We start from the raw sequence: 15,836 nt of genomic DNA, 5'->3' as shown, positions 1-15,836 counted from the left end.
TTTCAATGACCTAAGATAATAAGCAATGTCTAGTAGTAGCTTCTAGTTGATACATGTTTCCACCTATCTTTTCCCCGCAACAATAAAAGTTTCAGAACTCTTAAAGATCTCACAACCACCATCCTGAATTTACAATATTGTAACCATTTTTGCATTTTTGTCCAACACTGAAGAGCTTATGATGTTGTTGGCATTGATTTGTCATTGATGTCAACATGAATAGATGGAGAATTGATTCAGGTTCAGGATGCAAGGGGAGATGTGTTGGTTCCGGCATTGGCATTAATGCATGAGAGCTTTTTCATGTCAGCTTTTTCATGTCGACTACATAGTGTTTTTATGACCACTCATTGTGCACCTGAGTTTATTGATGAGAGATTTGATTTCGGCAAGATGTCTTGACTACCTTGGAGATCAATCGAGTCTTGTCTATAAAAATGCTTAGGAAGAGAACACAATGTGTTTATCACCATGGTCTCGCACATTTGCAAGAGATGTCTTTTATGGAACCACTGGAGATATTTTGAAATTATTACAAATCGGTACTGTGCTGACATCACTAAACAAGTTGTCGATCATGGGGTTGTTGTTGTTAGAGAATCAAGCTATCACACTCTTTAAGAACCTTGGAACAATCGAACGTGTGTGTGGAAAGATCCCTAGAGTGCAATCGACCGATATCAGATTTGTAATTAAACTATCAACTTCCTCCTTTGGGTTGGTGCCCATAAAATTTGTAATCAAACTTTCCATTGTGAGACTGAATTAGAGCAGAAGACTCTAGTAGCATTTCTCATTGAGGTTTTTCCCCATCGTGGGTTTTCCTCATATATCTTGTGTTATGGGTTTTCCTTCTATGTGTGTGTGCATATTAGTTTAATATCTTTTCTCGCAATTTCTTGATCTTTGTTTTTAGAGCTTTAATCTTTTAAAAAGTCCAAGTTTTGAGTTAGCACTGGTTCACCCTCTCATTTGAAACCTAATCAACCTAATCCTCTAAGTGATCCAAATTACACTCTAGAAAATTCAAGTGAACAAGCAATCAGTCATTTATCAAGCATTGGAGTAGAAGTAAAGTTAATTTTATGCATTCAAGATGGCATCCATGATCAATGCTCTTTAAATGCATTTACAAGACATCCTAATTTCCTTTCATGAGAATCAAACATAGATTCATCAAGGTATATTTCATTTTATCAGTACTTTTGTTTCTGATCTTGCATTTTTCGTCAAAAAGAAAGCATTTTGCAACAATTTCCATTTCAATTTCAAGGGTAATTTCAAAACTAGGGTTTAAACTAAGGAAAATTCCTATGCCCAACATCTTTCCCTCTCTTTTTGTATGTAGGAAACAAGTGCACGAGTTATACTTGAAAATTCTGGTAGAGTCGATAGTGACAAACAAGTTCAAACTTTGATGGAGGAAGATTCAGAGGACTAGGGTGAATTTATACTACCTTCTCCTAAAAAATTAGGGTGAACTTCTAGGAATAGGTTCTAAACATATTATTTTTCCTAGAGCTCAGTTTGTGGCTCTGTGGGATCTTTGTAGTAGTCTATTTTTAACAGTTGACTTCAATTATTCATACTTTTACCCTAATTTCACAACTATCATCCAATTTTCAACTAAGAAAGAGGATACTCGTCAACAACCAGTGAATCCAATCATAATTTCAACCCTTTCCTTATTTAGATTGTGGATAGATCTATTTGGTTCACTCATATTTCAATGTTCTGGCTTAATTTGGCTAATTTAGTGGTTTTATTATCTTAAACCCTAATTCCTAATTTTCCACCCAAAACAATAGTTATTTTTGCATTAGATATAAAGCTAGTATTCTTGCCATGATAAGAAATTAAGCACATTTTGCAAATAAGCATGGGACCTAATTGAGAATTTTGATGCATTAAACATATGGTCAACCCCTTCCCAAAAGAATACTACTATTGATTCCTTAGTTTTCATAGATAGTTCCCTTGAGCCTATTGAAGGATCCAAACTTAAAACATTTTTGGTAGAACTCGTTGCAACCCACTCTGTGTCTGATAATGTCACAAATTTCCAAGTTTTTGAGGAACACCAACATATATTAGAATTTATTTTGTGCAGTGGTATTTTAAAAACTTAGATTGATGAGACAAAATGAGAATTACTCAAGCTGTAATATGAAGGAATCATCAACCTTAATACTAATGCTATCTTGAAAAGAATGGTGGTGTCGAAGATAATATTTTATCAAAATGAGTCTCACTAAAGAAAGAAACCTCCTACTAATTTTGAAGGAGATAAGGATGAATTGTACAACTTAGGTGATGATGGAGATGTGAGAGAAGTCTTAATTGGGAAAGTGTGTCTTGATCAAGAAAGGCAAGGAATTCTTAGATCTCTCAAGGATTACTGAGAAGATATTGCATGGAATTATGAAGAATTAAAGACATGATACCTCGATAATCATGCACACCATCTGATGAAAAACCTTTCAAACAAAGGCAATGCCTGATGAATGTACTCATAGAACCAATGATCATTAAAGAAGTCCAAAAGTCACTGAGTGCAAAGATCATATTTCCAATGATACCTTCCACCTAGGTGATAAATATTATCCTAGTAAGGAAAAAGAATAGAGAGATAAGGCTTTGTGTAGATTTTTAAAATCTCAATAGAGCCTCCAAGAAAGAAAATTGCTCCCTACCATCAATAGATTAAGTGTTGCAAATACTAAATGGCTCCTAGATGATGTCATTCCTTGATGGATACTCAAGATATAATCAAGTGATGGTGCAAGAAGAAGATAGACTAAAAATGGCCTTCACCACAAAGTGGAGAACATTTGATTATCGTTGGATGCTATTTTGGTTTATCAATACAAGAGAAACCTTTCAAAAATCCATGGACAATGCTTTCAATGGATTAATGGAAAATTTCATTATCATCTATATGGATGACTTGATAGTATTTTTGAACAATGGAGTTGACAATGTTAGTGATCTCCGAAAAGTGCTTCAGTGTTCTCTAGACTTTGGCATTTCATTAGAAGTTTATCTTTGGAGTAATAGAAGGGAACTTAATTGGTCATTTAATTTAAGAAAGAGGCATTGCAATAGATCTAGAGAAAATTGACCTTTTTGAATAGAAAAAAAGAACTCAAATATTTCTTTGAAAAGATCAATTTTGTGTGAAAATTCATAAGTGGCTTCACCAAAATAGTTCATCCTCTATACAATAGTCTCAAGAAGGATGAAAAGATAGTATGGAAATTTTAAGAAAAGGAAGCATTTGAGGAAATTAAACATGCTATAGTTAGTGACCCAATTACATCTAGCCATTCAAAATTTATTCCCTTTGATTTAAAACATTCTTGTGCTTGAGTATTGACCCAAAAAGGACCTAAAGGAGATGGAAAACATATGCTTTAATTATTGCACCCTTCAAAGATGTTGAGCTCAGATATCTTGATTTGGATAAAAAATATTTTGCCTTGGTAAAATCGGTAAAGAAATTTAAGCATTATATTTTGAGAACTAAAACCACCATAATTGTATCAGACCCTACTGCACATTAGATCTTAAGGTCAAGATATTATTGACTGACCCTATTCAAAGATACAAATGAATATGTCTGATCATACCACATTTTTCAAATGAGTAGAGTTAAAGAAAGGAATGTCACCATGCCTCTACAACCTATATACGAGGTACATCCATTCGCTCAATGGGGGATTGATTTAATTAGTATGGTTAACCCTCCTTCTTCTGTAGGGCATAGTACATCCTCACTATGAGAAACTATTAGAATTGGTGTATATAAATGTTAGCATGTAAAAATTATACCACTGAGTTTGTGATCGATTTTCTAGAGGAACAAATTATCACCAAGTATGGAATGCCATTTTATTTTGTATGTGATAATGGCCATGCTTTCTCCTTTTCTCATTTACTTCAGTGGGATTTTGAAAATAAGGTAGCTTTGAAATTTTCTTCCAATTACTATCCGAAAGGGAATGGCGTAGTTTAATCTACTAATAAAAACTTAATAATGGTAATAAAGCCATTGTTAGAGGAAAACCCAAAAGATTGGTGCTCCTAGTTGAAATTTGCCTTGTGGACAGATCATGTTAGAATAAAAACTCTTTGGGCACTTCCTCTTTTCAACTTCTATATGGATTGGACCATATTTTTCTAATGAATCTCAAAATTCCAATCCTTAAAAATTATGGAAGGGCATGTAGTGTTGAAAATTCAGAATACTAAGAAGGGAGGGGTGAATCAACATTCTCTTAAATTTATTAAAAATTTTAAACAACCATCCATATAACATAACTATATTGTAGAATTTAAAAGAACAATAAGGAAAAACAAGGTACACTACATGACACCAACAAATATACGTGGAAAACCTAGGATGGGAAAAAACGCAGGGAGGATTAGCTCTCAATATTATGTAACCAGTTATAGAGTACAAAAATGGCTCACTATCGGATGGACTCACTATCCAAAGTATAACGGCTCACTACCGAAGAATGGATTAAAGCCAATATTACAAAATATGAACTATTATAATTGCATCTATCATATACATGAGATACAATTCCAGTGAGGTGCATAATCAATTTCACATTCTCTTTATATAAATACTTTCACATTTTCTATACATAATCACTTTTACATTCACTATACAAAGTGCAAAAATGATCTAAAAAGATCACACTTTGATCATCACTAAGAAACTGAATATATATTGAATAAGTCTTCATGAAGTCAGCTTAGCCGAAGTAAAGGTTAGCCCAAACAACCTTTACACGCTACTACAAAAACTAATCTTATCATATCGAAGATGTTGGCCAAAACACAAAAAGACTTTCTTTGTAACTCAATGAATAGACATGATCACTAAAGCTATTATAATATTGATGAATCTAGAGGAAACTAGACTAAAAAAATTCATACTGCACTAAGTTGGAAGATAGGGTACTTCATTTTTGGACCCATAACTATGCCGTAACAAAACATCACCACCTGAAATATCGGACGTAGACATTATATGAGATATACAACATGATCCCGAAACCTTACAAGAATATCTAAGATAGCAGAGTGATAAACGAAATAGGTTGTACCCCAGTGAGTACCAAAGCTTGTATAACTTGTGCTAGAATATGCCAGACTCATGTTGCTGGATCACAAAATAATCAATGACATCAATGATAATATTTTAACAATCTCCCTATTTATCATTGATGGCAACATGAAGAAATTTTTTTTCCTTATATACAAACCATCTATAGATATACATATTCACTCCCCCTTTGGCATCAATGGAAAAGGGTGCAGAAAGAAGGGTAATGTACACAAAAACTCCCCCTGAGAGTAGGAACGAGAATTAAGTGGAAGATTCTTTGATCTTTTGAATATGGGAAAACCAAATACTCGTGTTGATGTTCCATTGTTGAATGTCATCTATGAGTAGTGATAACCATACCTAGAGAGAAATAAGAATATGTTTTTCTTTTTCAATGGAGCTAGGCTTGGAGAAAGTGAACTATTGTGCTTTAGATAGGGCACAATTCATTAGTAAAATACAATCACTCCACATGTCTCTTAACTAACCAAAAGGGAAAATGATGTTATCCCTTTGTTGCTAAATTTCAAAGTATCTCTTGTGCAGTTCTTTGATTGATGATCTACCAGAGTTGGTGATATCCTAAGCTAGCTGAAATGAATGAAATGCTTGTTTAATTTTTGACTCAATTGAGTCAATCTCCTCATGAATGTATTTAGTGGCCTCTATCCATTGCAGACTATAAAGGTAAACAGTATTTCCAGTAGAGAGACATGCTTGACCACGAGCAATTAGTTGACATAGATTTTTGTGTGTAGTTGCACATTTGCCTTTTAGATCCAATAGTAGTTTTTTATTTCTCACCTTTCTTCTCACAAGCTAATTTCATTTCTAGAGATGAGTAGTTTTTCAAGGGTTTTAACAATGTTTTATATTTATCCAAACTGGAGGCTGATGGATCAACAAAACTATCTAGGATGGCACTTTGTAGTGCAGTTCTTGCCTCCTCAATTACTTTGTTCTTTTCTTTTAATTCCTCAAATACATCCATCTCAGCTAAATCCTGAATGGCTTTTCCAATCTAAATTCTTTGGAAAAAGCCAATATTGGTGAAGTCAAAAAATAACCTAGAAGAAGTAATGGTTTGGAAAGATATGGTACAACAAGTAGGTTCTTTAACAAGTCATCCAATGTGTCAGAGCTGGTACTAGCTTCCACCCTTTTAGTGGCGTCAACCGGTGAGGCACTTTCCTCAGATGATTCCTTTTCTTCTGTTTTCTTTTCTTCCATTTTCTCCTACTTCTCATTTGAATTGTCCATGGGGATATCAACAACATTAGGCACATTTATAGGAGTTTTTTCTTCTATTTCATTAATATCAATTATAGTGTTATCAGTGACAGTATTGTCAAAAATAATATTTCCAAAAGTAATGTTTTCAGTGGTAATGTCGTTAGTGGTAGCTTTAGTAAACATAATTTATAAAGATTCTAAGCTAGTATTAGGACTTTTAGTTGGTAGCATGCCAAGTTTGCTAGCTATACCTTTGACATATTATATAACTTATACCTTCAAATTTTTTGATGCTCCCAAGTTTTCCATTAGGACATCTAGTCTATGCTTGGTTCGCAACTCACCTTTACACACTTGTTCAAAAGAGGCTTTATTATCCTCAAAGAGGATATTCCCAACAACTTCCAAAACATACTTCTTGATTACATTATATTCTTCAATTTCCTTACTCCTAATTTCATTTAGATCTTCCCAAAGGTCTTGTGGAATATCCTTTTTAAAATCTTTGAAGAAAATATTTAATCTAATAGAGTATTGGATGAAAGCTTTGATGATTGTTTTCTTGCCCTTATCATTAGCATTAGTAGACATCCTTTGCCTTAATGGACCTAAATCTAGAATCCTTGTACTTCAAATTCTTCTTGTTTGGATTCAACATCAATGATTTTCCTTTTGACTTCTCTAGGCTTCCCTCGTTGGATGGAGAAGATGTGGGGATGTCCTTCTTCCTCTTAACTAGTTTTTATTCTACTTCACTTGAAGATGCTTTTTCTTTAACAAGGGTACCAGAAGAGGCAAGGATCTTGTTGGACCTCTTGACTTTTTCAATTTCCTCTTCAGTAATATTATCAGCCTGCTTCATGGATTATTTAACAAATTTTTGCAAATTTTTCTTTCTTTCCTTTTGGGTTTGTTCCTTGTGGATATTCATAGATTTTTCTTGAGTTGTCCCATACCTTTTTTGAGATTCATCAACGAGACTTTCTAATAAGACTTGGCTAGAGTTGCATTGTTTGGTGTCATGTGGTATTCTATGTTAGCCTATGTTGGGTTGCTTTGAGGAGTTGTGATTATTAATTAATTAATTAATTAGCTTATATAGTTTATTGATATTAAATTAAATTAATGGATGATATTAATAGCTATATATTATTGTTTATTTAATTATTTTTGTTATTATTTATTAATGATGTTTTATGATTTATTATTTAATTGGGCCTTTGAGTTATTTGATTTATTTATTTTATCTTTAGCCCTTTCTATTTTATTTATGTTTAATGGGTTTAATTATTATTTTATTGTTATTTAATCCTTACCCATTTATTTACTTATTATTTATTCTTACTTACCCTTCTTCGTTATTGGTTGTGAGATTTGGAGATTGAAATAATATTATTTTATTTTAATATTGTATTGATTCTCGAGATGGTAGGTAAGAAATATAATATTTCGGATTATTTTGATTGGCGGGAGATTTTGTATAATTTTTGATTAATTTTATAAATATGCCTTTCTAAGTTTTCATGGGGGTCGCTTGGTTGAAGAATTTTCTAAGTATTGTTGAATCTCTGCGATTGATTTGGCTTTTGGGAGCTTGTATTGGATTTGCTTAAGGTTTTTGGGTTGGGCTGCGATTCTCTGTGATGACTTTGCTTACCATAGCTTCTATCTTACAGGTTGGAGGTCATTTTCCTTCTTGCATTTTATTTTAAAAAATTTATTTTCTCTATATCTATGAAGGAAAAATTGGCTTGTTGTGTGATTAAAGATATGGTATGAAATTATTATGTTGGCATAGTTTTATTTTGGAGAATTTTGGAATTTTTTTGTATGCGTTACCATGAATTCTTGGGCTTTTGGATTTATTGTGGTTGTCATGATATTGGTTTGTGGCTTTTCACTCCTCATTTGGAAGGCCGGGAAGGAAACTCCTTATTATATATATATATATATATATATATATATATATATATATATATATATATATATATATATATATATATATAATTACCTTGAGTTTGGATGGGGAAGTTTGTATGCATCTTATTGTTGGTCATAGTTGTATTGTTCCTCTTTGAGTATTCATTTGGTATGTTGTTTCTGGGAGGATTATACTTCTATGGAGGAGTTATGTATAATTGTCGAAAATTCTTATATATGTTTCTAATGTCGGTCTAGGAATTTATATTTTGTAGTGTGTTTAAGATTGCTTTATACCTTCGAAGTTCCTTTCAAATGTTGTAAATGATTGAAGTTTGATTTTATACCTTAATCAAGAAGTTAATCTTTCTATTTCTAAGTCTATGCCCCATATGTGCTTGATGAGTTGACATATACACTAATTATATAAGTGCGCTATTCTAGAGGGCGAATGCATTGTTCCATTACCCAAATGCACTATCAGGTTGTGTGCATGTGCTATACCTTCTAGTAGATGTGTTGTTTATTATGGTATAAGCAATAATTCTTGTTTTAAATGCGTTGTTTTGTTGGTTATAAGAGCTAAATTGGTTATCAAATGCATTATTATTTTTTGCTTATGTGTTGAATTGATCTACGAATCTCCTATACTGTTGTATTAGGTTTTTGAGTCTATTTTGGCTTCCTGTTTTAAGTTTTTGTTAGTCCAAAGTCTGTTTTGGGATGTCTTGAGACTTTTGTGATGATTTCTAGATTATTTTATTTGATTAGAGATGAATATTATGTTATATTATCTTATGAGCAAGATGTATGTGTCTTGTTGTTGTTAATTGGAATCTTGCTGAATATATATGATGTTGTTGAGTTCTTTAGATGTTATAATTTCCATGTTTAACTTTGAGAGGTTGGATTATTGGCATGTTGATATGCAATTGTATTGACTATCATTTGGATATGGGAACCCTGGATATCTGGGTCATGTTTATTGAGAGCCCTTGTGTTATGCATTGGTGGATATTGGTGCCATAAGGTCTAGGTTCATGATAGGGGGAGTGGGATTCCAAGTGAGTGTTGGGATCATGAGAAATAGATCACCAAGGAATCCTTGAGATAGAGTCCAGATCACCAAGAAATCTCATTGGGATTTTATTGTGTAAACAAGTGATAACTTAATAAATTAATTGTAGTTGGGATGGGTAGTAGTAATTTATAGTAATGAGATACGAAATGGATTGTGTGCCCCATCTCATGGCCTTGGAGTGCTAGTATAGACTTGGGATGAGCTTGGGAAAGCCTTGGAGGTCCAAGAAAACCGATTTCCCTTGATTTATTCAAAGGTTGAGACGGTTTCACTTGAGTATCATGGGTGGTGGGTTGGAGTCCCTACGATATCCCTTTGTTGTTATATTATGATAGCATGTGATGACGCTCTTCCCTACATGTAGGTCCTAGTTCCTTATGACTTATTTTATTGTAATGCTCATGGATGTCTTGCGCTTTGGATTTATCCTTGTGATGTGATTTAGAGTTTTGTTCATGTGGTTGTTTTTCAGTTGTGGTTAATGGATATGTCCTTGGTAGTTAGGTGTTAGCCTAGATCTAGAGTGTGTGTGTGATCTTGTGTCATTCTTCATAGCACGGGGGGTGGTTCCTTATGGTTCCACATGGTTGGGTGGTTTTATGCCTTCTTCCATTGGGATTTCCTTCTTTTTGTTGGATGATTGTGTGTGTGGATATGGATTCTTATCTATTTAGTTGTTCTTGATCTCTTGGAACAAAAATGTATTCTTATGGATTAAACACAATGTTGTAAGATGTATCACAAGATGCTCATTTTAGTAGAATAGGAAATTATGTATATTGATGTAAGAGGATATATTATAATCATATATAATTGGATATTGATATAGTAGGTTGTGATTGTGATTATTGTATATAATGTGTTGTAGAACTCTTGAAAAATGTATAATGTATCTTGGATGTTCCCTTATTCTTATAATTGATGGTTGAGATTCATGGATGAGTAGAGATGTTGATTGTCATAGTAATCTGTGTATAACATGTAATGGAAATGAGAATTATGCTTAGTCTTGTATGAAATCCTTCATTAGAAATGACAAATGAATATATTTTAGGATTGATATCTTGAAATGGTTAATCATTGGTTGGGAATAAGGTATAGGAACATTTGGATTTGGTGCTTTAAAATGAACCTATGGCTTAGAAATAAATTCAATAATATAGGTAAATGGGGCTTGGATGGAAAATGTTCATGGTAGTTTAGAATGATTCCTATGATATTAGATGAAATAATTATCAAGATTAATGTAGATATGGATATGATTGAATTTTATGTTAAGTAATGGCATTGAGATACCCTAGGAAAAGAATAATCTATGTGATGTTGTTTATTTCCACTTACGTACTTATGTTGTTATGATCTTGATTGTAAGATGATTATGTGTATGTTTAAATGAAGTAGACTAAATGAATATATTTATTGAGTTATATGTGCTACATTAGTTTTATATTTAAAAAAAATATTCTTGTTTGTATGTTGATGATATATTTCTCTAGGTTATTTTGGAAAGCATTAAAATTCATATCACACAACATGGTTTGTAATAGTATCAACCTTTAGAGAATTTCCATCATAGGTTACTTTGGTCAGGTTTTCAACTTCTTTGTTCTTTGTAGCCTTCAGTTCCCTAATATTACCTATCACTTAATCCGGTTATGACCCTCATCACATCCTTGGTATTCTGAAATGATTCTTCAAGACATATAAATTCATCATGAAAATGACTCATCACCATCCTGACCCATTTGTCATCAAGACAAAAATTGGGGAAAAGATTTCATGCATTTATCATTTTGTCAACTAGGGTTTGATATTCTGGTTTAATTTCAAAATTGTCTCCAATCAGATTGTCAGTCCATAATTTTTGCAATTTCCCATGGTCGTATTCCTCCAATTTTATATGGATGTATGCCCTAATATCATCAGTCAATAGAACTCCAAAGGGAATGCTTGAAATCACACCCGTTGGATCATTTTCAAGTGATTTATTTGGGTATTTATTGAAACTTGGTCATTCTTGAGTACTGACATCAATTATAGTAGGAGTAGCCATGGATGCAAAATATTGAAAGCAATAAATTTGCAAGAAAAATAACTTTTGTTGCTTCAATGGGAAACCATAACCCTTGTTTCTCTTTTCTGTTCCTTGAAATTTCTTTATCTTTGAGTGAGAAATGACTTAGAGAGTTCTCCTTTTAAACTTTTTTGACTCACTTGCACACAATAAATGCTGTGAGAGATAAAGTGCAACTTTATTAAATATTAATTTTATCTGAGCCCACAAAGACCTTTCGGACCTCTACATTTTGCCACAGTGAAGTTCTTTTTACAAGAGCTTCTATCAACACACATCTCTCAAAATGCTATTACTATAGACTTGTGCTCATTGGCAGGGGAAAGATACTTCTTGATTTTCTCCCCCTGGGCCAAAGCCTCAGACTCTTAATTGCCAAAGCAATTGTCTGCACTAGAGATGGGTGTAACCTCAAATTTTTTCTTCCTCCAAATCTTCTTCATCTCTACCTTCACAACTTATTGATTTTCTTTATTGTTCTATTTGACTTAGCTTCTCCTCTTCTGCAATATCTTGCAATGTGTCCAGGTTTGTTGCAGTTGTAACATCTATGATTTCCTTTACCTTGCCTTGACCTGCACTAGTTAGCCTTATGTCCAAACATGTTGTATGTATAGCATTGACCTATAAAATGACTATTTGCATTTTGATCTATCACAACATGATTTTTGCATTGACTATATTTATAACCATAATTATTACAAGTAATAACACCTACCAGAGAATGATCTAACATTCTGATATGTTCTATTTTTCAAAAAAAGGCTTTGTGACCTAATTTATTGCAATCAAAGTAATAACCATTAAAAGAATTGTTTCTTTTACTTACCCGTTGCTGGATCAGTGACTTACCTTTGTCATTCTTGGTGGATTTACTAGGTTCTTCTTTTTCCGAAGATGATCTTTCTTTTCTTTTTATCTTGCTTTGCGATATTTCACCCATTTCAAATCCTAGAATTCTTTTCTTGCCTGAAGACCTTTGAATAGCTAACATCTGATCAAGCTTACCTGAACTTATCTTAAGTTTGTCTTCTTGTTTCTTTGACTTTTCCAAATTTGACTACAAGGTTGTGACTTCTTGTTCAAGCTTCTTGCATTACTCTGTTTTGCATTTCACCATATTGTTTAAGTACCCCTTGGTTATTTCATCTTCTTCACTCTTGGTCTTTAGATCTGCAATGGTGATGTTTGCTTACTTGAGCTCTTTACTAACTTCCTTATGTCTCTCTAATTTTTTTTCTTTTTTTCTCATCTTTCTAATGCATTCATTTGCTAATTGAACATCTTCTTTTAGGTCTCTATTTTCATTCTCAACATTCTCAAGATCTTCAAGAGTAGTAATGAGTTCTCCATTTGTATCTATATATCTATCCTAATCTAAAGTAGAACTAGGTGCCATATGTTCAACTGTCTAGATCTCCTTTGAGTTATTAGACTCTTCAAATGGACCTTTCTCTGATACCAATTGTTGAACATTCAAAATACTGAGAGGGGAGGGGTGAATCAGTATTCTCTTAAATTTATTAAAAAATTTAAACAACCATCTACATAAGATAACTAGATTGTATAAATTAAAAGAACAGTAAGCAAAAACAAGGTACACCACATGACACCAACAATTATATGTGGAAAACCCAAAGATGGGAAAAACTACAGAGAGGATTAGCTCTCAATATTATGTAACTAGTTATAAATTACAAAAATGGTTCACTATCAAATGGACTCACTATCCAAAGTATAATGACTCATTGCCGGAGAATGACTTAAAGCCAATATTACAGAAATTGAACTATTATAATTGCATCCATCATATGCATGAGATAAAGTTCCACTTAGGTGCATAATCACTTTCACATTCATTGTACATAAACACTTTCACATCACTATACATAATCACTTTTAAATTCACTAGAAAAAACACAAAATGATCTAAAAATATCAAACTCTAATAATAATTAAGCAACTGGATATATACCAAATAAGTCTTCATGAAGTCGGCTTAGTCGGAGTAAAGGTTAGCCTAGAAAACCTTTACACTCTACATCAAAAACTAATCTTATCATATTGAAGATGTTGGCCAAAACACAAAAAGGCTTTCTCCATAACTCAAGGAATAGACAAGATAAATAAAGCTAATATATTACCAATGATTCTGGAGGAAATCAGACTGAAAAACTTCATATTGCACTAAGACGAAAGACAAGATACTTCATTACCAGACCCATAACTATGCCACAACAAAACACCACTACCTGAAATATCAAATGTATACATTAGATGAGATATACAAAATGATCCCAAAACCTTACAAAAACATATGACATAGAAGAGTGATAAACAAAATAAGTCAGACTCTAGTGAGTACCAGAGCTTGTAGAACTTGTGTCAGAATATGTCGGACTCATGTTGTTGGATCACAAAAACATCAATGATAATATTTTAACATATAGAAGGGAAGAATAAGATTCATGGAAAACTCATCAATTTGTTGGAACTTGAAGAAAAGAGAGTTGTTTCTTTAGAGCATATGGCAAAACATCAAGTTGTAGTCAAGTGTTGGTTTTGACAAAAGAGCAAAAGTAAAAGCTTTTAGGATCTCTAATTCAGACTTGATGTGGGATAAGTCTAAGGATAAGGCTGGTAATCACATGAAGTTCAAACATTTATGGATTGGCCCATATTAGATAGCTGAAATCTTGGGGGACAATTCTGTTCAAATCAGTACTTTAGATGTAGAACTTGTGCTATTTCCTGCCAATAGGCAATTTCTTAAATATTATTTTATTGGAAGTATATGTTGTTGTGGTTGTCATTGATGTCAAACTTATTGTTTTGGATAGTTGTTGGTCTAGAAAGTATATGGTGTAGAGATATCTTGTTGTACTGATGTTGTAGTTATTCTATTGGTTGTTTTGGAAGTGTTTAGGTCTAGGAAGTGTTGTTGATGTTGTTTGTTATTGTTATCTTCTTTGGTTATGTTTTTGGCATTATGGATATGTTAGTTTGGTGGTCTAGAAATATCATTGTGTCCTCTATATGTTGTGGTATACTTCATAGTTGGTTGTGATATTATGTTAATCCTATCTTTTGGTCTAGATATGATTTGTGGAAGGTAATTTGATGTGTTATGAGTATCACCATAACATGTGGAGACCCGAATAAGAGTTACTTGCATTGGAGAATATGTTTTGGCCCATTAATTGTTTATATGAACATGTTTCATGTTGAAATGTTTTAAGTTATATTCCGGTGATTGTAGATCGGTGGATTGATCTTAGGTAGATGTGTTTTGGTTCCTTCTTTCTCCTGGAGTGGATCAACATGTGTGTTTTTGGTCTGGAAGGTGTATTTTGTTTCAAGATGATTTGGTTTAAGTTTTTGATGATATATCTTGTATATAAAGAATCCATGTGGTTGATTTGTGAAGAGGAAGGAAAGTAGAGAGAGTGGGAGGAATTGTGTGATGTGAAGACAGTTAGCAAAGTTTAGTGAAGAGATGAGAAGAAGAGTTTTGTTCGAATGATATGCAAGTTTTTTAACACTATGGAAGATGTATGAGACAAAGTGTTGAAAGATGATGTCTGAGTTGTGTGTGTTGATGTTAGTTTCTTGAGGCAGAGTTTAAGGACAACTTCATGATTAGGAGATCCTTCTTTTCAATCCTTTTGTTGTATCTTACCTCGTTGTAGTTAGCATCAGGTTTGCAAGTCATTTATGTATCTTGCCCCAAGAATAGTTAGTTTGCAAGTCTAGAGTAGTGATCTCATTTATTGTAATCTGATATACATAGTGTATATATTTTGTGGGAAAGTTGTCACCATGGTTTTTCCCTATTTGGGCTTTCCTCATATAAATCTTGGTATTGATGTGTTGATTTTGTGTTGTATTAATTTTAATCAAAAGTGACTCACCCCCCCTTCTCAGTCCTGCCTTGGGTTCAACATATTTTGGATCCTAGAATGATGGGGTTATGTCCCTTGTATTTTTGTCTTGGTTTTATTTCTCTCCTGGTTTCTCGAGTTCTCTTTTGTTTCTTTTGTTTTGTTTGGCAAAGTGAGTTTGTTCGGGACTTTCCCCTCAAATATATTAAGCTCTCAAATTTTTCAAGTGAATAATGCTATTTATATTTTCTTGTCAAAAGGCTATTGATGACCTAGACCTTGTCTAAGAGACAAATTTGCAATGCCAAGAGCTAAATAGGGTAATTGTTAGAGAAGATTGACTATAATTTTTTTTGCATATCATATCTATATCTTAAAATATATAAATAACAGGTTTTTAAGAAGGTTCCCCTTTAAGTATACTTAAGTCAAAAACATCTTAAAAAATTGTTTTCTCAATATTCCACTATGGTTTTCAACACTTATTATAAACTTCAAATGAATTTTGGTGATTGAAGGAAAAAGAAA

Source organism: Cryptomeria japonica, chromosome 9, assembly GCF_030272615.1.
Source record: "Cryptomeria japonica chromosome 9, Sugi_1.0, whole genome shotgun sequence".
Taxonomy (NCBI): domain Eukaryota; kingdom Viridiplantae; phylum Streptophyta; class Pinopsida; order Cupressales; family Cupressaceae; genus Cryptomeria; species Cryptomeria japonica.
Note: the sequence above shows the minus strand (reverse complement) of the source record.